The sequence below is a fragment of the Crocuta crocuta genome, unplaced genomic scaffold, assembly GCF_008692635.1.
Source record: "Crocuta crocuta isolate KB4526 unplaced genomic scaffold, BGI_CrCroc_1.0 scaffold378, whole genome shotgun sequence".
NCBI classification, from domain to species: Eukaryota; Metazoa; Chordata; class Mammalia; order Carnivora; family Hyaenidae; genus Crocuta; species Crocuta crocuta.
The window spans coordinates 77,212-100,753 of NW_027528871.1; the positions used below are offsets into that span (position 1 = coordinate 77,212).

General features: G+C 36.0%; 1 pseudogene; it reads right to left on the minus strand.

Moving 5' to 3' along the window:
• Positions 1 to 3,015: 3,015 nt before the first annotated feature.
• On the minus strand, positions 3,016 to 3,392 carry LOC144225302 (V-type proton ATPase subunit G 1 pseudogene; annotated as a pseudogene).
• Between the last annotated feature and the right edge of the window lie 20,150 nt (positions 3,393 to 23,542).

Here is a 23,542-nt window from a genome sequence, read left to right on the forward strand (position 1 = left end):
AGAGACTCTTGAATGCTGAGAAACAAACTGAGGACTCATGGATGTGGGGGGAGGAGGGAGATGGGCATGGAGGAGGGCACTTGTGGGGATGAGCAACACTGAGTGTTATATGGAAACCAATTTGACAATAAACTATTTGTAAAATAAAAAAAAAACTGAGGTGGTCAAGACAATATGGTATGGGCACAAAAATAGGCACATAGATCAAAGAATAGAATAAAAAACTCAGAAATGAACCCACAACTATATGGCTGATTAATCATCAGCAAAGCAGGAAAGACTATCCAATGGAAAGAAGACAATCTTTTTAACAAATGGTGTTGGAATGCAAAAGAATGAAACTGGAATCTAGTTTACAGTTTTGAGGCCACTTTTGCAAATATTTCATATTTGCACTGAAATATTAGTTTAATAAGGTCTTCATGGCCTAAACTAGGTGACTGACCGCCAGCAGCTTTTCAACTTATCAAATATAATTTTGAAGACTATTATAAACAAAAATATAATACAAAAGTTTTTATTATTTTGATCAGTTATACTACAAAGTGACAAAAGACTGGAAAGGGATCTTTTGAGGTCATTTAATCATGCTCTTTTAAGTAAAAACCATTTTCCTTCCATGGATTCATGGGGGGGGAATTGCCAATTTGCTATATTTCATATCTGATTTTAATAAAGTATCTTTTCAAATTGCTTTCAATAAAATTCCTTCTTAGCCATTTTAAACTTTTCCCTTATTTCTGGAAGTGAGTTTCATAACACCCTGTCATAACGAGACTGTATATTTAAATCAAATTTCAGAATTCAGTTTTTTTCCTTAAGAATAATTCTGATCACCTTAAAATTCCCTTCTCACTGTTTTGATTTTATTTGTACTTTAATAATCCTTATGGCTTTTCTTGAATCCATTACAAAGCTCTTATGGAAATAGAAAGCAATGAAAAGATCAGAGTCTGATCAAGAACAGTCTGGTCTTGGGGCGCCTGGATGGCTTAGTCGGTTAAGCGTCCGACTTTCCTTAGGTCATGATCTCGCTGTTCGCGGGTTCGAGCCCCGCATCGGGCTCTGTGCTGACTGCCAGCTCAGAGCCTGGAGCCTGTTTCACTCTGTGACTCCCTCTCTCTCTGACCCTCCCCTGCTCACGCTGTCTATCTCTCTCCTAGAAATAAATAAAATATTTAAAAAAAAAGGTACAACAGATTTCATAAAAAAAAAAAAAGAACAGTCTGGTCACGTACGTAAAATATCACATGATTTAAATAGTGCATAATCAATAAATGCCAGTTTAGCAGATGAGTGATTAAGTGAAAGTATTGTACAGTTTGGCCATTAAGTACAGGCAGAATGGCAGAATGGGGTTGAACATCATCCTTAATTTCTTCATCTATAAAATGGCTTATTCTAATTGTAAATAGTGAAAAGACTTTATCAGGAATATATATTACCATATGTATAGTAGTTAAAATAGAGATGGTCTCTAATAATCATTATGAAATTATTTGCTATTAGAAATATTAAGATTTAAATAAGCAAACAAAGATAAACTGGAATAAATAGTTTGAAAATAAATGTGCACCTCAAAAAGAAGGCTAAAATAAAATAAAAAACCTTTTGCCTTCAAGCTGTTAGTCTCATATTCCTAAAATGTATATAAAATACTAGAATTGGAGGGTATTAAACATCTTCTCATGTATTTATATAATCCCACTCAATTCTCACTTTCATAAAAAAATGTGACATGTAAATTCACATGTAATCCCCTATATTATGCAAAAAGATTATGTAGATACGTGGATCAAGGATCTGTAAACTATAGCCCTTCACCCAAATCCATCTCACTGCATCTTTTAAGTAAAGTGTTATTGAAAAATGATTATGTCCATTCCCGTACATATTGTCTATGGCTGCTTTTACACTACCATATCAGAGTTGGGAAGTTACAAAAGGAGCCCTGTGGCCCATGAGAATGACAGGATTTGCTCTCTGGTCCTGACCAAATAAAGGTTTCCAGATACATTTACAGATATATGAAGAAGGAAAGGCACACAGAGATTAAATATATTACCAAATACATTTGAATTTATGTAAAAATAAAATACTTCTACCATTTCGAATCAAATTGCATAATCCATTAAAGATATTTGCATCTTGGGGCACCTGGGTGGCTTAGTCGGTTAAGCATCCGACTTTCGCTTAGGTCATGATCTCGCAGTTCATGGGTTCGAGCCCCGCGTCGGGCTCTGTGCTGACTGCCAGCTCAGAGCCTGGAGCCTGTTTCAGTCTGTGACTCCCTCTCTCTCTGACCCTCCCCTGCTCACGCTGTCTCTCTCTCTCTTTCCTAGAAATAAATAAAACATTAAAAATTTTTTTTTAAAAGATATTTGCATCTAGAATTAAATACTGATCAAATAAATCCATTTTTTTCTTTTCTTTTTTTTTTTTTAAGACGTAACCAGTTCTTGAATTCTATCAGCTAGTAATTTTGATTAAGAGAAACTAAAAGCAACCCAAACAATTATACTAGTATTCATTATTCTAACCCTTAGCCAGAAAAGACTAGTTTAAGGCTGGCTGCTGCTTCACACAAGTTACAAATAACTATTTACTACTTTTTCATAGATAAAGCCCCTGACCTTTGAGAAAGCTATAGGGAAAAAAAAAATTTAATCCCTTTTTTTCTTAAAAAAAAAAATGTTTTTGTTTTTGTTTTTACTACATGTAAGAAAGAAAAAGTATTGATATATATGTTGCTTGGGCTAAAAGGCATAGGAAACAGACAACGTATACAAGTTAAATTTCTAAGAAATCTGAGGGAAAAGGAGAAAGCTCTTTGGATAAGTTCTAAGTCTGTACAAAGGAGCTAGATCTGCTGTTCTCCAAGAAGTGAAGGGGCCTACTATACGCACACACAAATTATCTAATGCCTTTCCACAAGAACGTAACTCCAGCTTTGCCAAAGCCTCATAAGCAGGAAGGCACCTAAGATGCCGACCCGCGCGCAGAGCTGCTCCTTCGTCCCTTATCCATTTACGCGGTAGTTTTCGTGGATTTCTGGCCGGATGTCACAGACAAAGGCCAAGAGGTTAGCCAGGACTTCCTCCCTGTTCTGCTGGAAGTAGGTCTGCAGGATGGTCATCTTCTCCTGGGTCTCCTTCTCCACCTCGGTGCTGCAGCTGCCCTGGGAGCCCAGAGCCGCAGCTTCCTTGGCCTTGAACTCCTTCTCTCTTTGCTGGCGGTACTGTTCAATTTCAGCCTGAGCTGCATCTTTGGCCGGCTTCAGCTTCCGAATCTTTCGCTTGCGGGCCTCTGACACCTTCTCGGCGGCCAGCTTCTCGGCCTGCAGCAGCGGCTGGATGCCCTGCGACTGGCTGGCCATGGCGCCGGCGATTCTGAGGCCGAGGCAAACGGCCTAGAACCAAATAAATCCATTTCTTTACAACTGATTAAGTTTACTCTTTGAACTATTAATGTGCTTAATATATTCAGCGATGGGTACAAGTAAAAGAGTACATGTTAAATATAGAGAATATTTAGATAACACACATTGTTGGGAGCCCTTTTCTGAACTCATAGGTTGAGAAAGCTATGAGTTTTCCTTATGAGGTTAAGGTAAATTGCATGGACTCTTACCGTCAGATGGCGACCCCAATATCCACCCGCACCCAATTATTTCAGCTTGAGTACCAACCCCCAAGTCACCTTGTTAATTGATATTAGGAGTGACTCATTCTGGCTTTGATATGCTGATTGCACTTTGTGAAGAAACTTACTAAAGGAATTTCTTCTTTAGGAAGGAAGGAAGTGGTCTTCAGAAAAGGAAAAGCTTAAAGCAATGTCTAGCAGCATTGCAGTTTTGATGTAGATGATATCTATAATTTGATATAATGGATATTAAAGGAAAGAAGTCAGTGCTGTCCAAATTGATTCCCAGTTTTTACTTAATTTTTAAAAATATTTATTCATTTATTTATTTTTAGAGAGAGAAAGAGACAGAGAGTAAACCAGGGAAGGGCAGAGGGGGAGAGAGAAAAATCCCAAGCAGGCTCCACACTTTCAGTGTGGAGCTGGATGTGGGACTCCAACTCACAAAATAGGAGATCATGACCTGAGCTGAAACCAGGAGTTGGATGTCAACCCGGTGCCCTTCCCAGTTTTAATGCAATTCCTATCAAAAGTTTGGTAAAGATTTTGGTTGACATAAAAGTTTTTTACTAATGGGGGGCCTGGGTGGCTCAGTCAGTTAAGCATGGATTTTGGCTCAGGTCATGATCTCGTGGTTCATGGGTTCAAGCCCCACATAGGGCTCTGTGCTTACAGCTCTGAGTCTGAGGCCTGCTTTGGATTCTGTGTCTCCCTCTCTCTCTGCCCTTCCCAGCTCATGCTCTGTGTCTCTCTGTCTCTCAAAAATAAATAAATGTTACAAAAAATTTTTTATAATTACTTATAATTGATATGCAAAGTCATGACCTTCCAATAGCAAAGGAAAAAAAAATCTTGACCAAGAAAAATTATGGGGAATAAGCTTAGGAATTGCCTAAGCTTGCCCCAATGGGTTAACAAGGCTTACAGTGAAAACAGCAACAGGGCAAAAGCCCCCCAGCATAGAACAAAAGCTTAGAGAGAGATCTTCCATAGGACAAACGTGTCCAGAATAGGTAAACAGGTAAACAGGGCTTAACAGGGCTTAAGAGCACCACAGCAGGGAGAAATTGCATGGGACTAGTTAGGAAAAAAAAAGCCTTGTTGACACTGAGGTATCATGCTCTATCTGTCTTATCCTCTAGGCAAGTTAAGGGAAACAGATATGGCTCCTGGAACCTACTGGAATTGGCCATCTGCTTGGCACTGGGATTTTGTTTTGTATTGACACAAACCCCTAACACTGGGTATCTTCAAACCCCCCTTTCTCTCACACACTTGAGTTAATGATCACTTTCATTGTCTCTACATGTTCATCACATTTGTAAGCCTCTGATCCTAATAAATACAGAACAAAGACCCACACTCAGGACTCTTGTCTCCTCCTGGATATTAGCCTCTTTTGTGTTCAATTCTGTGTCCTCTCTCTTCATGGACAAGAAAGAACTCCAGATTCAAAGCCTGTGACAAAGAATAAAGTGTCAGAGATCACTCTATTTGATATTAAGGCTTATTATATAGCTATGATCATCAAAACAGCATGGTACTGGCAGAGGGATAGACAGATCAATGGTTTATAAGAGAGAACCCAGAAATATACCCACACAAATGTATTTTAAATATTAAAAATAATATAATGAAATAGTAAAAGTATATCAATTCATATACTCTCTGGCACAACAAATACATACATACATACACACATATATATGTTCATATATTATAGATACATACCAGAGTCTAAAAAGACTTCTGTAAATCTAATGTGTGAACCTAGGAAGGAGTATGCTTTCAAATTATTTTTCAGCAAACGAGAATTCTGTGGACATCTATCATATGATAGGAAATGTCAGTCACTTTATTTTTATATGAATTAGTTGAATTTTACTTTCAAATTTCACCTCCAGTTATCATGGGCACTTGGGTGGTTAGATGGTTAAGCTTCTGACTCTTGATTTTATCTCAGGTCATGATCTTATGGTTAATGAGATTGAGCCCTGCCTCAGGCTCTGTGCATACAGCAAGAAGCCTACTTGGGATATTCTCTCTCTCTCTCCTTCTCTCTCTCTCTCTCCTTGTATTCCTTGCTCTCTCTCGTTCACAAAATAAATAAATAAACATTAGAAAATCCTTTATAGAACTCCTCCAGTTATCAGGTTCAATTACTGGCCACAGTGTATCACAATACCCCAGTGGACGAGATTCGTTCAGCATTAAACCAAGGTCTGAGGTCTAAGTTCAAAGTCTGAGGTCAAGAGAAATACCATGTATCCCCGAGTCTTGCCACATCTCCAGGGGCTGCCATGGAGCAAGCTTGAAATCATGGTTCCTAGAAGATACCAACCTTTACTTTCCCACTTCTGGCCATTTGTATTTTCCTTGTCCCCCTGCATGTCCTACTTTTCTCTAGGTGACTGGTATTTAGAACAAAAGACAGGAATGGTGGTATCTGTAGACAAATCCTGTACTTACTTCTGCCACATCATCCTACTTTGAAGAGATAGAGCATATACATGACTGACCACAATTGTATGAGGTTCTGCCATATCGTTAATGTGCACTGCTGACAGAGTTCACGTGGCCAGTGCTTATTGATGCATTTAATATCCTGAAATGGATTTTTTAAACAATCCTGTTAGAATCTAACCACTGTCAATCTAGGACAAAATGAATATTATCTGGGGATTAAAATTATTTTCATATTTGCTGTCTGTTTCAGCTTCTACCTACAATTATCTTACTAACTAAAGAAAAAAAAATGATGAGTTTTTGGCATTGAAATGAAATACTAAAAATAACAGGCAGAATGTTAGTGAATAACACAGCTGAGGGTCAGGAAGAAAGAAAGACCATTGTTGTGCCAATTACTCTGTGTTGATCAACTGAATGCATGTGACTGTGCTGATCATATTGTGCATCTGGACAGGCAGAGGCATTACCCATCTAAGGTAGAGCTGCCAGCATGGAGAGAAAATAAGGACTTTAAAATGTGAAAATGATTAAGGCATCCTTCCAATTCATCTTCAATGTTGGTAGAAAAAGAGGCTGCTACAATTCCAAACTGCAATGGTAATGAGCAAGATAATTATCCTCTTTGCATAACCTATACATAATTTAATTGAGCCTAATTCTCCTCTTAAATTCCCAAGGGGAGATTATTCTTGATGTCAGAAAATTTACCCTTGGGAATCTTTCTTTCCCACTCTACATATTCCCTGGATGGTGAAAATTACGTTGACTGACAAAATTCTGTTTATTTTCCAAACATCATTTTAAAATGTTCAATCAAAAAAGTGTTTTACCAATTCCTGCTTGGGTTCGCTATTCTATCAAAATTGAGGTAAAGACATTCAAAACTTCATTTCCAATTTCTTTTAATATTTTTAAAATTTTTAATGTTTATTTATTTTTGAGAGAGACAGAGAGAAAATAGGGGAGGGATAGAGAGAGAGATACACACAGAATCCAAAGGAGGCTCAGGCTGTGAGCTGTCAGCACCGAGCCCGACGTGGGCTCAAACTCATGGACTGGTGAGATCATGACCTGAGCTGAAGTTGGATGCTCAAGTGACTGAGCCACCCAGGTGTCTCTCCAATTTATTTTAATCTTAAATAACAAAGCAGAATAGAGCAAATGTGTGCACACATGTGTGCACACACACACACAAATGAGCAAAACAAACAAATAAGATTTTGCCACCAGTCATTTTAAAGAGCTCTAGTAAAAATAATCAACTTCTTCTTTCCCGTTTCTTTATCATATATTTAAAAAAGCATATAAATGTTAGGGCTCAAGATCCATATATATGTATATTTCCATTCCAAAGTTTTGATGTTACAGATAAATGGAAAAGAAAGCCTTATGAATGCATTATATATCCATTTTTAGGCATACATTTTTATGCAAATTAAATAGTAATATTCTCTGTTTCCCAAACGCTTTATGTGTAAAAGTGATTTTAGTGGTGCCTGGGTGGCTCAGTCAGTTAAGCATTTGACTTTAGTTCAGGTCATAATCTCTGTCCTTCCCGTGCTCACACTGTGTCTCTCTGTCTCTCAAAAAATAAATTTAAAAAAATTTTAAAGTTTTCTTGTCACTATGCAAATAACTGTCAATTAAAGAACCCTTCAAATAAAATCCACCCTGCCTATAGTGTTGATGTGTTTATTGGCTATAAAACCAGTTTCCCCCCTGCATCCCTTTTCCCCCCAAATTCCCTATGATACCTATAGATGCTCAGCATATAAAATTTTAAACGTGTAATAAAGCAGCAGCTTATTTATAACCACTCATTATCCCAAAGTCTGCTCAATGAAAGGATATTTGTTATTTGTGTACATATAATTCTATTTCCCAATGTATTTATAAATGAAATGCTTTTCTAGGAAAAACAGCAGTAATAATTTAGCCATATCTCTGATTATGTAATGAAAATTACTCACCATAACTTCTGCATTTGGGGAGAAAGTTGTTACCAGTGAATGGTAACTTTTATTTACCTTTTTCTCCTTCTCCCCTAAGAAAAGTGAGTGATTTAACAGACAGGAGGGTAGAGAGAGCCTCTGGTTCCTCGGCTGAATTTCTTATCCAGTGGGAGGAAGGGGATGAATTTAAATCACAATAAAGACTTGCCATTCCCTATACCATATATTGAGGCACAGTGGATATTTTTACTGGTTATTTCCATGGGGACGTAAGTAAATAAGCAAGATTTACTTTTACAAGCGCATCATCTTCCAATCTCTGTTCATGACTTAGTAACTGTCAATTATTTGAAAGTCCAAGTAGTAGCTGTTGTGAGTGGTAAATATTAAAGAAACCTGAACTTATTAGGGATAGATGGACAATTGCCCTCTCACATGAGGAAAATGTATTACTTTATTATTTATCTACTGGAATTCCTTGTGAAAATTCTCAAGAACATCCTGTGATGAAGGTCAATTACACGTCCCTAAACATCATTAAAAATGAACCTCAAGTAGAATGTGTTTCTCGTGTTGGAGCACAATTAGTGTACCATTAGCACTTCTCCATGTTATGGAAGTATATTCATGAATTTCATTTATTTAGCAAAATATCTTGGACTAACCTTTTCACCATTTTCCCCTCTATTACCAATACTGTGTGATAAACTCTATTCCAATCGCCTCAATGGCAGAGTCGCATCCATAGTGTATATTGAAGAATATGATAGAACTGCATGATCTCATCAACACATTGCTTTTCAAAATGTTTAATTTGCACATTGGCTAAGTTATCAGTTATTTTAAATTGTTTATTTCAACACATTTTTACCAGCACTGAGAATTCCATTTTAACAATTTTTTTTTTATCTTGAGATACATAAAGTAGTAATTCTTTAAAAATTTACCTGCAGTCAGGGTGCCTGGGTGGCCTTAGTCAGTTAAATGTCCAACTTTGGTTCAGGTCGTGATCTCGCAGTTCATGGGTTAGAGCTCTGTGTTGGGCTTTGTGCTGACAGCTCAGAACCTAGAGCCTACTTTGGATTCTGTGTCTCTGTCTCTCTTTGCCCCTCCCAGCTCTCTCTCCCTCTCAAAAATAAATAAACTTTAGAAAAAATTCTTAAAAAATTTAAGTGCATTTCCTCTGTTGTGTACTTAAGGGTTAAGCCTTTGACTATTTAGCTTAAAAAAAAAAAGGAGGACAGAAGGAAAGAAAGACCACTTGGCAAGCTAATTACTCTGAGTTGATGAATTCAGGGGTATGAGTATCCCCCACTTTTCAAAAGTTTGTTATGCCTCTTTGCTTTTATGAAATATCTACATTAGCACTTGTTTTTCTATAACTGAAAGAAATAGAGGATTTTTGCTTTTACAAAAAAAGCAAAAAGCAAAAAACAAAAATAGCATTTAGCATTTGTTTTTCGTCCAGTCGTTCTAGAGGCAGGGTGCACTCCCAGCATTAAGAGTGACGCTGCACGCCTCTTTCCCTCCAAGGAGGCTTAGCACCTCAACATTAAGTCTAGCTTTGACCTGGGACTGTAAGTTTATCTTGATTTATTCTGGGTATCCTATGCAAGATGGAGAAAAACCTGAAATCCTAAGAAAGGTTATTTCTGGGGTCTGGGGATGCTCAAAATGTTTTTTTTTTTTTTTCATCTAAATTAATGGTAATCATTTCTTCTTTCTTCCCTTTACCCTGTTTCATCTGATGAAAGTTTTCATGGAATCACTCTGCTTTGGGAGAGCAGAGCAAATCTGGATCAGCCTGTGCTGGTCAAGCTACACCTGTCTAAGGAGGTACAGCCCATAAGGCATGTTTCCACAAATGCTGTCCAGGCACAGCAAACTGTTGTCTTTCCAAACATGTTACAAATGTAGATTGTCTTTAAATAGATGTACCTTCCTTCATATACAAAATCATGTATTTTCCATCACTGAGTCTGAATTTCTTAACACTTTTTAAAAAAATTTTTTTAGTGTGTTATTTATTTCTGAGAGAGAGACAGTGTGAGCACGGGAGGGTCAGCGAGAGAAGGAGACACAGAATCTGAAACAGGCTGCAGGCTCCGAGCTAGCTGTCAGCACAGAGCCCAATGTGGGTCTCAAACCCACAAACCGTGAGACCGTGACCTGAGCCAAAGTCGGACACTTAACCGACTGAGCCACCCAGGCGCCCCTGAATTTCTTAACACTTTTGAGGGCAATTCTCTTTATTGTATAAGTGATTATTGCTACTCTAAAAGAGTGTTACTGATCTTTGTTTTTGTATTTTGCTACTACTTCCTTACTGACTTGTAATTAATGTTTAAGGGTTTTTTTTTTCTATTTGATCAGAATGGAAATTCAAATGTCCCTTCTCATTGAAATTAACAATACCAATCTTTTCCCCAAATATAGTGTGTTATTTATTATAAAGAGTATTATCTCTATTGTTCCTTTGATATGGGTACAAGAAATAGAGATGAAAAAATATAACAAAAACATCCTGGCAAATCACATAGTTTGAAATGCCACCACCCATTGTATAGACCAGAAGTGAAGAATTTCTAGAACTTGGATGCAATCAACTTTTATTTAATAAGAAGATATAATCCTATGTGGTTGAAATTGTGAAAAGGATATAATGTGCTTAGCAAATATTTATTGAATACATACTACATATCTAGAAATGTACTAGTTTCTAGGATTTTATTAGTGAACAGAATATTTTCTAAAGCTATAATTGTCATGCAGTTTATAATCTAGGAGAGATTACTAACTTAATTTAGAATAAAGTTAATATAAATTGATAGTTCAATTCTAAAAATTGAACTCCACCAAAAATTAGAAAGCCATTCCATATTAGAAATATAAGTGTTAACTCCTAAATGTTCACCAATTAAACAAGAATTAGAATACATGAAATAAATGCATTCTCAAATTGTATTTTTACATTTCTGAATAGAATGCGATTATTTTTTCCAATTATATAAATGTAGTTTTGTAAATGAGTTAAGACTTTTATCACTCAGGTAAAAGTGATTTTTGGTAAGCTGAAATATTTTGCCTCTTTCTCTAGGTTTTTTTTTTTTCCTGCTTACTGACTGATGGGGTTTTGTGGTGATGGTGGGATTTTAGAGCTGACAGCCAAGAAATAATTTTGAAAACATCTTTAAGTGCAAACATGTGATTTTATTAAAACACTGGGACAGGACTCATGGGCAGAAAGAGCTGCACTGGGGTGGTGAGAAGGATAGCTGATAATATACTTTAGGTCTGAAGGGGGTTAAGAGAGAGTAAGCCCCTAAGATTTTGGAAGCAAAGTTTCCAGGACCTTGGGGGGCTAGCTGTTGTTAGGAAAACACCATTTATTACCGTTTAGTAAAACCTCAGTCATGAGACCCTTTGGATGTATATCAGGGTGTCATATGCCTATGTATGATTACAGCATATATCTCAGGGGAGATGAGATAAAGGAAGGTTCCAAAGGTATTTTTACATGTGAAAGTAGAATTATAGGATTCCAGGGGATCGGGATAATGTTAAGCCAAGTTTCCTTTACCCATAACAAAGTGTCCTCATCGAAGCAGCTGAGCTCTTAGAGGGAGGTCACTGTGTCTGTTTGAAGGACTTAATCAATGGACTACAGGCAGTAAGGAAGTTTAATTTTTCATTTGCCTTAGGTCCCCACATCACCATGGCAAGCACTTAAACTCCTTTCCTTTATTTTCCCATATCCCACCTGCTGGGGGGGTGGTGGTGGGGGGTGCTGTTAGCCTGTACTTTGCCCTCTGCTTGCCCCAGACTCCCTCATCACTGACTACCACACAAAATCAAAACATATTTTTTATGGTGGCATTTTATTAGTTTTATTCTCTATGACCTCATTTACTTTGAGTGAATTAATGATATATTTTATATTCCCCAACATGAAAAAAATTAAATTAGTTCTCTGTAATTGTGAGACTTGATTATTTTTTTAATTTGATTTTGCTTTCCTACAGATATTTGTATAGCCAGTTTAAAAATATTTATCTTTCTTTTAACGATATAAATCTAACAGAAAAAAATGATTCCATGAAGGTCATGTATATGTGTGGGAAAAAAAATTGGCCACTTCCTGAGTTATGACAGTATAATAAATTATAGAGTGAAATCACTTCAAATCTATTTGATAAATATATTTGAAATTTTTTTTCATATTTTTGATAGACTCAAATAATAAACACTATATTTTATTGCTGTCTTTAATAATAGAGAAAACATCGTTCTGCCTCATAGTGGGTGGATGAGAGGAAATGAGGGGAAAAAATATACCCAGTTGTGATATTGGGATGTATTGTAAGGTGTTTGTATTTGGGCTTTGTTTCCTCTTTGTACAGAGCTCCTCAAGTCCTTAGAATTTCCTAAGAGTAAAGGTGTTATGTTAATAAGGTGATTTTAGAATTTACCTTAAGGATGAGGGCTGGTTACCAGTGGGGCCAATCACGTGATTAGAGGGTTTGAATTTTCAGCCCCACCCTCCCATAGGCTTCCAGGGAGGAGAGAGAGGTTGACAGATTGAGTTTAATTACCAGAGGGCAATTATTTAATCAATTACGTCCAAGTCTTAAGGCTTCCATAAGAACCCAAAAGGAAGAAGGTCAGAGAACTTCTTGGTTGGTAAACGTGTGAGTATTTGGGGGAGGTGGTGGGTCTCAGATAAGGCATGGAAGTTACATGGCTTTCATCTTACCTTGCCCTCTGCATCTCTTCCATTTGGCAGTACCCTTTTATAAAAAACTGGTAACCTGGTAAATAAAATCTTTCCTCTTCTGTGAGCTCTTGGGTGAACTTCTCTAGCTTTGGAACCTCTGATTTGCAGCCAGTCAGTTACAAGCACTATTAACAGCCTCGGTGTGTTTGTATCTACTATTGGTAGAGACTATTGGTATCTGAAGTGGGATTGAGTGGAGTGTAATTGGGAGATTAAGGCCCTTAATCTGTAACCTGTAGAATTCGATGCTATCTCTGGGCAGTTGGTGTCAGAATTGAGTTGGATTGTGGGACACCCAGCTGGCATCCAAAAATTGTTCGGTATTGCAGGAAAAATAATACAAGGAAATTGATTCCAGAAAGTTCTTCAAGTCAGAGGATAAGAAAGATAAAATGAGGAAGAGGGAAATAGGGACTCAAAGAACAGAAACACATAAATTTGGGAACTTAACTTTAACTAAATTAGGAAGCCTCTCTGTAAATAGATCTGGTATTAGTGTACCTCCAGTGCTTTTTGTCTATTCTATCAGGTAATCACTGTGTCTATAGTGAAAATTAGCCATTTTCCCCATCATGGCAATGCCTTCAGAAAAATCTACCACAAAGCCAGTGACTGACTTGGTGTTGGCTGACCTTATTTCAGCTGCTTAACCACTGACTAATTTTGGAGAGGAGCTAGCATTATATGGGCATCTATGACAAGATCTTTATTTAGGTTGGTGTTATGCACATAGTTTGTCTGAAATAGATGCATCTGCAAATAGTAGGGAAGAAACATTTATTTAAAAAAAAAAATCAAAGGAAAAAGCTACAGAGAAGCTGTTAGTAGCACAGTAGCTTCTGGATAACATCAGCTACACAATTAGAAATCCAAATTACACAGGCCTCACCAGTATGTAGATCTTCAGCATTTTCCCCGAAAGATGTCCATGTCATAATTCACAAATTTCAGATATTACCTATTTTTTCCTCTAAATGGATTTCAATGTCATACAGATATATTCCTTGCCATTTTAAAATTATTGAAAAAATGGTTGAATTGTCTCAAAACAAACTCTCTACAAAAATGAACATTGATGGGGAGCCTGGGTGGCTCAGTCAGTTAAGCATCTGACTTCGGCTCAGTCATGATTTCATGATTCGTGAGTTTGAGCCCCACATCGGGCTCTGTGCTGACAGCTCAGAGCCTGGAGCCTGCTTCAGATTCTGTGTCTCCCTCTCTCTCTGCCCCTCCCCTGCTTACACTCTGTCTCTCTTTGTCTTTCTCTTTCTCTCTCGCTCTCAAAAATGAACATTTTTAAAAAATGAACATTGATAAACTAAATAACTATCATTTTTTAAAAGAGTAGAAAAACCAAACTTTGGAGAAAGACCCAAAGAGCAAGAGAAGAAAGGAAAAAGAAGAATCGTAAACTGGTTAGATCATGGTCTCCTAGGGAGAACACTAGCTTTTCTTTCCTTATTCATTCACTTTCCTGAAGGACCTCTTGTTACTTCAAAGTTTTGGAAATTATGAATAAAGCTGCGATACACATCCATGTACTGGTTTTAGTGTGAACAGAAGCTTACAACTCCTTTGGATATGGAGTCAAGGTCACAACTGCTGGATGTTCTTGCAAGGGTATGTTTAGTTTTGTAAGAAATCGCCATACTGACGTCCAAAGTGTCTACACCATGTTGTGTTTCCCTCAACAGTGAATGTGATTTCCTGTTGCTCCACAGCCTCTTCGGTGTCAGTGTTCTGGATTTTGGCCATTCTGACAGATGTGTAGTCATATCTCATTGTTTTAATTTACATTTCTCTGAGGACTTAGGATGTAGAATATCTTTTCATATATATGTTTACTTGCCATCTGTTATCTTCTCTGGTGAGATGTCTATTGAGGTCTTTGGCCCATCTTTTATTTTTATTTTTCTTATTGTTGAATTTTAAGAGTTCTTTCTATGTTTTGGAAAATAGTCCTTTGTCTGATGCATCTTTTCAAACATTTTCTTCTAGTTTGTGGCTTATCTTCTCATTCTCTTGAATTTGTCTTTAAGAAAAAGCTTTTAATTTTAATGAAGTTCAGCTTACCAATTCTTTCTTTAATGGATCATGCATTTGGTGTTATATCTATAAACTTATTGCCAAACCCCAAGCATCTAGATTTTCTCTTATGTTATTTTCTAAGAGTTTTATACTTTTGCATTTCACATTTAAGTCTGCGATCCATTTTATTTATTTATGTACTTAAATGTTTATTTTTTTATGAGAAAGAGAGAGGCAGAGAGGACAGAGGGAGAGAGAGACAGAATGCAGGCAGTGGAGGGGCAGAGAGAGAGGAAGGGAGGAGACAAAGAATCTGAAGCAATCTGTAGGCTCTGAGCTGTCAGCACAGAGCCTGACATGGAGCTTGATTGAACCCACGGACCACTAGATCATGGCCTAAGCTGAAGTTGTACACATAACTGACTGACCCAGCCAGGAACCCCAGCCTGTGATCCAATTTAATTTCATTTTTGTGAAGACTCTAAGATCTCTGTCTAGATTCTTTGTTTTTCATGTTGATGCACAGTTGTTCTAACATTATATTTGAAAATCTTGTCTTTGCTCCTTTGTCAAGATCAGTTGACTGTACTTATGTGGGCTACTTCTTGGCCATCTATTCTGTTCCTTTGATCTATTTGTCTGTTCTTTTGCCAAAACTACATTGTCTTGATTAATGTGGATCTACTTATTTTCAGATTCTGTTGTCACCTTTCAAGGAAGATCAATTTGGTACTACCTTTAAAAAGATACATTTATCTATATTTAATCTTGATTTCTCTTTCTTATTCACTCCTTTATTAAGTTTATTTGTTTTGAGAGGTGGAGAAAGAGAGAGAAAGAGAGAGAGCAAGCATGAGTGGGTGAGGGGCTGAGAGAGAGAATCTCAAGTAGGCTCCACACTGTCAGCACAGAGCTAGACATGGGGCTTGAACTCACAAACAGTGAGATCGCGAGATCGTGACCTGAGCCAAAATCAAGAAGCAGACACTTGGGGTGCCTGAGTGACTCAGCTGGTTAAGCGTCCGACTTCAGCTCAGGTCGTGATCTCCCAGTGTGTGAGTTCGAGCCCTGCATCAGGTTCAGTACTGGAAGCTCAGATCCTGGAGCCTGTTTTGGATTCTGTGTCTCCCTCACTCTCTGCCTCTCCCCTACTCATGCTCTGTCTCTCTCTGTCTTAAAAATAAACTATACAAAAAAATACATAAAACAAAAAAAAGAAGCAGATGCTTAACCAATGGAGCCACCCAGTCACACCTCTTATTCACTCTTAAAAGAAATACCTGTACTCCATATGTTCAGAATCTCAACTTCCTCCACTCCCATTTATTTTTGTTTTGCAGCCTAAGCTTTTCAAAGATATTAGGAAATACTTCAGTCCTACCCACCAAATTGTAACCTTCCCTTGTTTTTGAGACATCAGACTTCTCCGAATCTGCTCATTCCTGACTACTCATTATCTCTCCCTCCCTTCATTCTCTTTCTCTCTCTCATTCTCTGTAGATCTCTGTCTCCATTTGTGTTTTCTCGGTTCTACTTTTGCTAACGACCTAATAATGTCAGTGCTGATTAGAGTTTTGTTCAGGACCTTGCGGTCTTCCTACTCTTCTAAATTCATGACAACAATAATGGCCAACTAATTGAAATTAGGAGCTACTTTTTCTAGGGATTTTTATATGACGCTACAAATTTTAAACTTATCATCTTATATAACCTTCAAAACAACCCAAGGTGCCCAAGATCCTTTTCTGTTTCATTGTTGCAATTAATTATTCATGTGGAAAAATACCTAAAACAGTAAACAAATTTTATTTTTTAAAATATCATGATTTTGTGGGTTAGGAGTTTGTACTGAGCAATGCTTTTGCTTTACTGACAACTTTCAGGAGAGTAACAATTTACTCATACCTAGGAAATAATTAACAGCTTTATGGAAGAATAAGTCATGATTTGAAAAAGCAAAACAAAAGTGTTGTCTATCCAGAGAGAAAAAAATGTTTCTTCACATTTATGTACATGTACATAACTTCAAAAATTATTCCTTCTAAATAATAAAATAATATCTGTTAGAGGGTTTTAGAATTAAGAGTATATTAAAAACTTACTGGGTTTTCAGGTATGTTTCCCTTGAGTATAATGATACAATTTTTGATGTACAGGTCTGTGTTTTTGCATATTATCATAAAGAGAATTTATTGAAACTATAAATAATGTTGGTTAATACTGAAGTACTAATGTTGGTGGATCTCTGCCTTGGCTTTCAGTGTATTACATTCTCATACAAGTGCCTTTGAAGTAACAACAAAGTAACTGAGCTCACTTCAAATTCTTCTCAAGTTCCATAATTATGTCATTAGAGAAATTTACCTCATATTTGAACATGTTCAGTAACTCCACCATATTGTCTAGCTTAATATTCTGAGAAGGAAAGGCTTGAAATGTTATATGAATTGTTGGCTGATTGCACTTGATCTGAAATTGCCTGCTCATTACCATCCAAATCATTGGCAGCTTATCAAGTCAACTCCGGTTATGAAAATGAAGCACATGTCACCGTACCATACGTATGTGTGCTTTGACAAATATAGCATTTTACACATAAGATATTAAGGAAATATTTTTAAATTGTAATTTAGAAAATAAAGTTCACAGTGAATATATTATTATTTACTAAAGTTGGCTGTTTATTTTGCACTAGTCCAAGATCCGAGTGTTTCTTTAAGGCACATACGCGTTTCTGCTTCTCTAACTATTTTAATTTAATAAATGTTTGATAATAATTCAGTTGTATTCTCTAACATTATAGCAGAGTAGCAGCAGATGCACAGAAAATATAATGCACAAGTGAATTAAAGTAGCTAGGGTAAAGAAGTCTCACAAATTGTAGTAAAGTTGATCAAAAATGATTTATATTAAATGTAACAATACAACAAATGAAATCAAGTAAATAATTATGTTGTAATAAAGACAAAACAGCAAAGTATATCAAGAAAATTGATTTGATTTGACATTATTTTGACATATGACATTGCACACTAATACAATGCCTCTTGTTCCATGGCCATCAAGTTTTTCAGAGAATTCAGCAATTTGTTTTCGGCACTTCTTGCCTCAATAAAAATATGTTGGAGGAAGAAATCAATGAGTAATAAAGCATAGAAATCATTGTTTTTTCCAAGTAATTAATATATTCTGAATCTAAAAAAAAAATCTCTTATGTCATAAAATGATGTAATTCGGAGTGGTTTGGTTTCCAGAAGATTGTGTTAGTACTATTCCAGAAGAAAAGGTGTGAATCTAAATGAAGCATCTTATCTCTAGCCTCATTTGCCTCTGGTTGTGGTGCAAAGAGAAAAATAAAAGAAACAAATGTCCAAGACTCTTGAACTTTCCGGAATGCTAAAGGGCAGGATTGAAAGTGTTTTGTGTTGCCATGGTGAAGTCTGAGATGTTTGTGGCTGTTTACTGCAACATGCTACGCTATTATAATTTGTAGATGTGTATTTTATTTTAAAGTTTATTTATTTTGAGAGAGAGAGAGAGAGTGCAGGAGGGGAAGAGAAAGAGGGAGAGAGAGATAATCCAAGCAGCCTCCTCACTGTCACCGTGGAGCCCAAGGTGGGGCTCAAACTGACAAACGTGAGATCCTGACCTGAACAGAAACCAAGAGTTGGCCACTTAACCAACTGAGCCACCCTGACATCCTGCAGATGTATATTTAAAAGAAGAGATGGAGTCATACGTTAGCACTTTGTTCCAACAGAATTGTGTTACTTATTTTGTGAGCATATTCAAGTGAACTGAAGTTGTTAAAATTGAAAATACATCACAGAAAATACTTTTAGTGAAGATCCTATGCCAGATCAAGGACTCAGTGAAATGATTTAGACTTACTGGTATCACTACTTCCCAAGCATAGTCAAATTAATGATCTATATAACTAGATTTTGCCATTTACAGATATGAATCTGTGGCTGTGCAGAAGGCAGTAAGTCAAAAACCTTTATACCCAAGAGTTCTTTAGATTGAATAACCATAAATCTATACATTTTTATATAGAGGGATCCTAAGAGGAAAGTGCCAGACAATTCTTTTTGTGACCATGAAATGGCAAGAATGCAAGCTATCTTAAAATGTTGTGTATTTTACATAGATTGAAAAAAGTATTGTGCTTTGATTCTGCCATGATGAAAGACATTGCACTCACTTAAACAACTAGAAAATCATCAAGATGATTAGGAAAATCTCTGAAGACTTTGCATTTTAATGAGACCATAATTATTCATCTAAATTTTTCCAAATGAAAGTTTTAGCCTACGATGTTCAGAGCTCATTAAAGAAACATGATATTTTGAGGAAAATGCAATATTTTAAATTAAAGGTTAAGTGTTAGAGTAAAAACAAGACATAGACTGAGAAAATCTTAAGTAACTGATAGTAGTGATAATAGCTCTTTGTTGTATGACCAGAAAAACAATATTCTGTAATACATATGGAGTGGTTATAAAACGGCGATTCCAAGAAGAAAACAAATCTCTATGATATAAACAACTTAGTAAATGTAAAAATTATATCACAAAAACTCAAATGTAAAATGCATATTTCTTGGAGGCACCTGAGTGATTTGGTTGGTTAAGGGTCTGACTTTGGCTCAGGCCACTATCTCAAGGTTCATGGGTTTGAGACCTGTGTCAGGCTCTGTGCTGACATCTCAGAGCCTGAAGCCTGCTTTAGATTCTGTGTCTCCCTCTCTCTGCTCCTCTGCCACTCATGCTCTGTCTTTTTCTCTCAAAAGTAAACATTAAAAAATAATAATAAAATAAAATGCATATTCCTTACAAATAATTATTTAGAAAATTGTTGCATAGCCATCACCCCCTCATACTAATCCTCTTATCACAATGATGGCAATAAATTTCAATTACTTTTTAGAGATATTCCTATGGTTAAAAAATGCAGTCTATTTTAAAGTAATTTATGCATTGCAATAAGGTTCCTTTTTATTATTTCTGAATAAAAAGTGTAAAGATTTGAATCAGCTGTGAAAATTAGCATATGCACCTTCCCAGGATCAAAAAGAACTTAGGGTCTACAGGAGAAAACCTAGGAAAAATTTCACATACTTCACTGTTTTTTCTTTGTTTAAAGGGGAAAAAATATCTTCGAGGAAACTCTGGGTTGAACTCATATGTTTCCAACAAAGTTTGAATTCTCAGTTTGAAAATTAAAATAGAATCTATCAGAGGGTTGTTTTTGTAGAAAAAAATCTGTCAAGAAAGCTTTAAATGACAGAAAGAGATATTGGAATATCAATAAAAATGCCTTTAACCTCATATGCCATTTGATTAGAATCTTTGCTGCCCTGTTTGGAAGCAGTTTTGAAGCCAGTCATAAAGGCTTCATGACGAGTAGGAACAGGTGGCTGGGACTGATTGAGAGTGTCACTGGGCCACACCTCAGACATCCCTGTGTCTTGAGTTCTGTATACACCTGGGAAGGAGAATGGGGAGGAGATGAGATTCTTCCTATAAAGAAATTTGTAATCTTAATGTTTAACCAATTAAATAGCATATACATTCTTTTAGTAAGCCCCCTAAACTGTGATCCAAACTGTAAGAGTTTGTATCAATATCATTTAGCATACATTAAATAATAAATGATGAACTGTCTGGTCAAATTCCCAGTCACCACTCCCTGGAACAAAAGACCCCCTTTTTTTAATGTTTTATTTTCAAGTAATCTCTATACCAATGTAGGGCTCAAACTTATAAACCTGAGATCAAGAGTTGCATGCTTTACCACCTGAGCCAGCCTAATGCCCATCTTTTTTTTTTTTTTTTTTTTTTTTTGTCCCCATATATTCNAGGTGCACAATATAGTGTTTCAGCAATTCTGTACATTACCCAGTGCTCATCACAATAAGTGTACTCATAATCCTCTTCATCTATTTCACCTCTTCATCCCTCCACTCACCTTCAATCTGGTAACCACGAGTTTGTTCTCTACCTTCAAGTCTGATTTGTTTGTCACCTCTTTTTGCTTTGTTTGCTTGTTTTGTTTCTTAAATTCTACATATGAATGAAATCGTATGGTATTTGTCTTTCTCTGACTGACTTATTTCATTTAGCATTATACCCCCTAGATCCATCCATATATAAGATCCATCCAAAATAAGATATATAAATATAGATATAAATAAGATATATATAGATATCTATAGATATATAGATATATATAGATATATAGATATCTATATATCTATAGATATATAATATATAGATCTTTCATTCATATATTCATGNATATATAGATTATATAAGATATAGATATAGATATCTATATATATCTTATGTTTTCATTCATCTATTGATGGACACTTGGGTTGTTTCCATATTTGTCTATTATAAATAATGCTGTAATAAACTTAATAGGTCCAGTTATCTTTATGGATTTGCACACCAAGCTCTTTAACTATTGTTTTACATAATGCTTGTTAAGCTTAATTTACTTTCCAGTGCATCATAACTATGCTACAAAAATCTATATACATATATATCTAATTAGTATCTAATTACTCTATCATTCTATCATAATTAGATCTCTCTTTGTCTCTCTGTCTGTTTCTCTCTCTAATGTATATATATATATATCTGTATTTAAATTTTATCAAATGGACTTCAGTGCCTTTCTTCTGTTAGTATATTTAATTTTTTATTATTGACATATAAACTGGAAAACACTAGATCTAGTACGTTCATGTATATGTAATTTCTCACTCCACCCAGGAACTGATAAGGTACATTTTATTGACTTAACTTACTGGAACTTACCATTAAGATAACTTGTTTGTTGTTGTTGTTGTTGTTGCTTTGTTGTTTTTTTTTTTCCTCTCTCTACTTCCCATTCCTTTTCGTGATCAAATGCCCATCAAAATTTTCTTTAATTTACCATTATGTAGAGATTAGTAGCATTGACTACATGTTCTTATACCAAATTCTACTGTGAAAAAAAATGCTTATTTGGAAAAGTTCAAGGAAAGGGATGTGTAAGCACAATATACCCTTAAATTACTAATTAATCCATGGCAGGATAGCTAAGAAGCAAAGGTTTCTTGGGACACTACTTGGTCACCATCACTTGTGACATTACAGCAAGTAATTTATTTATTTCTAAAGACAAGTAGAGTAATGCAGTTTACACAAAGCTTGTTAATAAAACAAAACATATTAAAGTTTTCCAAATAATGTTATTCTTAATTGCTTTCTGATGTGTTTTTATTAAATTGAAGAAGTAGAGCTCACTGTGAATTTGATGACAACCAATATCTACCTTTTTGATATGATAGCTATACAGAGTGACAGTTCAAAAATATAGTGAATAGTTTCTTCTATGAAATTCTACAGTGATTTGTTTTTCTAACGTAATCTTAGTTTCACATGGAAATGAGTATTTTGTATCTGCACCACACAATCCTCATTAAAGTAATAGAAATAAGACTCACTGGGCTTATGGTATTAGTCTTATTTTGAGCTGTTTCTTATTTGCGGAAGAAGGCTAGTTTTCTGAATATTTATTAGAGGATTTTAATAGCTCTCTGTTGTAGTTGTGAAAATGTGTATCCAAACTGCTGTAGGTTGCCTGAAATTGTGACTGTATCTGTAGTGTAAGTAATTGTTTAATACCAACTAACATATTTAATCATGTAGGAAACACATCAATATTTTTCAAACATTAAGTAGAGAGTAAGAAAGAACACTCTCGGATTAACTCATTATAGACAGATCAGAATTAAAATCTTAAATTCTTTTTTAAAAATGTTTATTCATTTTTGAGAGACAGAGAGAGAGGGCACACATGAGGGGGAGGAACAAAGAGAGGAGACACAGAATCCGAAGCAGGCTCCAGGCTCTGAGCTGTTAGCATGGAGCCTGATGCAGGGCTCAAACTCACTGACCTTGAGATCATGATCTGAACCAAAGTTGGATGCTCAAGAGTGAGCCACCCACGCCCCTCTCAAGTCTTAAAAATTTTAAACTAGTTGGCCAGTGGGGGAATACTTGAATGTTTATGTGTTAACATATTTATAATACATTTAACTTCAGAGCTGTAATAACTGGATGAATAATGCAAATAGGATATTCGGGGAAAAAGACATCCTCTTTGACACAAACATATCAGCACCTAATTTGTGCAGCTAATTAACCAGGTGCTACCGAACAAGTGAGTTCCCTTATCTCATGGACGTTCTGGCACTGAATAAGTCTTTTCAAGTGTGATTGGTATTATAGCATAGTCCGCTTCTTTACACATGTATTTTAGAGAATCTCAAGTAGAAAGTTGTTCAGATAAATGTAGTGGGAGAAAAACACAAGAAGACTAATCTAAGTGGGTGGAACAGCATTTCTGTATCCTTGTTTAAGGGACAGCATGGAATATACAATGACTGAACCAAAGGGAGAGTGATAAGTGACTGGTTGAAAGAGAGGGGCTAAACTGGAGGTCCAATTCAAGTTTTGCTGAAGAGTTTGGAAATCATATCAGGTGGAATGGGAATCCATGGGAGGTTTATACATAAACACAAAATATTATCATTAGTTAAAAAAAATTATCATATTTATTTTTTGAGAGAGAAAAAGAGAAAGCAGGGGAAGGGCAGAGAAAGAGGGAGACACAGAATCCA